The sequence below is a fragment of the Prionailurus bengalensis genome, chromosome B1 (genome assembly GCF_016509475.1).
Source record: "Prionailurus bengalensis isolate Pbe53 chromosome B1, Fcat_Pben_1.1_paternal_pri, whole genome shotgun sequence".
NCBI classification, from domain to species: domain Eukaryota; kingdom Metazoa; phylum Chordata; class Mammalia; order Carnivora; family Felidae; genus Prionailurus; species Prionailurus bengalensis.
In genome coordinates this window covers 24,993,666-24,995,370 of record NC_057344.1, presented here as the reverse complement: position 1 = coordinate 24,995,370, position 1,705 = coordinate 24,993,666, and positions in this window count along the sequence as shown.

Here is a 1,705-nt window from a genome sequence, read left to right as displayed (position 1 = left end):
AACGAACAAGTTTTGTTTAATGGAGAGTGGAAACAAGAATGGAAATGCATTCAAAAAATTATCTTGCTCTGTAAAATGTCTCTAATACGGAATGGTAAAAACATACTGACTAATACTTAACTTGTAATCATTTATTTTTGCACTTGAAGACAGTAATGGAAATATGGGCTCAGTTTACTGTCAGGGTGCTGACTTTTACTGTCATACATTTCTACGTAATGTTTGTGACATCTCATTGGTTTATGAGTCTTAGCAATATTAAAAAAGTAATTAACAAATACAACTCACAGCCTAATCTAAGCAGAGTTTGATTGATGAGAATCACTGAGTTTTTTCTTCAACATTTTATTCAGAGTTTCCTACATCGTATGGAAATAGAATAGCAATTGAATCAACAGAGAACTAATAAGATCATAATTAGGGTCTTATAAGGTTAATTTATAGTAATATCAGATTTCTTACTAATCATAGTAGATAGCAGATTCAACCTCACATTAAAAAAAAAGATGCATGGTAAATCTTAATTACTTACACTGAAAGGTCCTACTCTCTACATCACGTTGACAATTTAAATCTTCCTAGTATAACTGTTCAGGACCTTTGCCCTGTTTGAAAACAACCAAGTAAATGCAAATGATTTTAAATCAAGGATGACTGTGCAATTACTTTAGGGAAGGAAGAATTAGCTTATCCATTAGTGTTATAGGTTGCTGTAAGGAGAAACATGCTGTCTGTTCATTCAATTAGCCCCCAACCTCAAGGCAACCAATCGTTTCATTTGTAACATTGCTGATTAAGCAGCTCTGAATTTTGTAAAAGCTATGCCTGTAGACAATATAACCTTGCTAACATATTTCTCTGGGAATGCTTAGATCTATTTGGTACCTTAGTTAATTGTCAGAAGACATAAGTGATTTATTTACTAGATTTTGATCAAATTCTATTTAAACATTTATGATAAAAAGAACACTATAAAATTAATTTTTCTAATCCAAATCACCATAAACACACATAAATATGACTTCAAAATGCAATGATAACTTGATGATATATGTACTGAAATTATTCAATAAAATAATAGAGAATGGAAACAAGAGTGCAAATGCAAATCTCACACAGTATTGTCTGCTTTAAACTGAACAAGTATTTTCACTTTGAACTATGCAGCAGAAATCTTCATTCCAAATAGTTACATAACAGAACATTGCAACTATCAATTATTGTTCAAAATTTATGCTTCCACACGAAAGTATTATATGTTTTTAGATGAATGCACCCTCAATCAATACAAGAAAGCAACCCTAAGCATCTCAAGGTTTTTTAATGTACATTTAATTTCAGACATTTTTCTCTACTTACAGAACTTCATTTCAAGAGTAAAGTATTGTAACTATATTTTCAGAAACATGTGAATATGCAAACCTCTCAGATAATAATGCACATATATATGTATCATATACAGCAATATATACGTATATGTATATACGTATATATTGCTGTATATGATATTAAATATAAAAGGAAGAGTAAGAGCTTTACCTGGTTAATCACCTGTGTTGGTCTAAAGCTGAGAAGAACAAATGGATTCGCCAGCAATGTCTTGTCTGGTATCATGAGCGAGGTGGCCGCAGTTTCAAGGGGTGGGATTTATCTTCAGTAATGAATACCCAAGGGACTGTTTCCAATCAGGGAATGCTACTGCAGA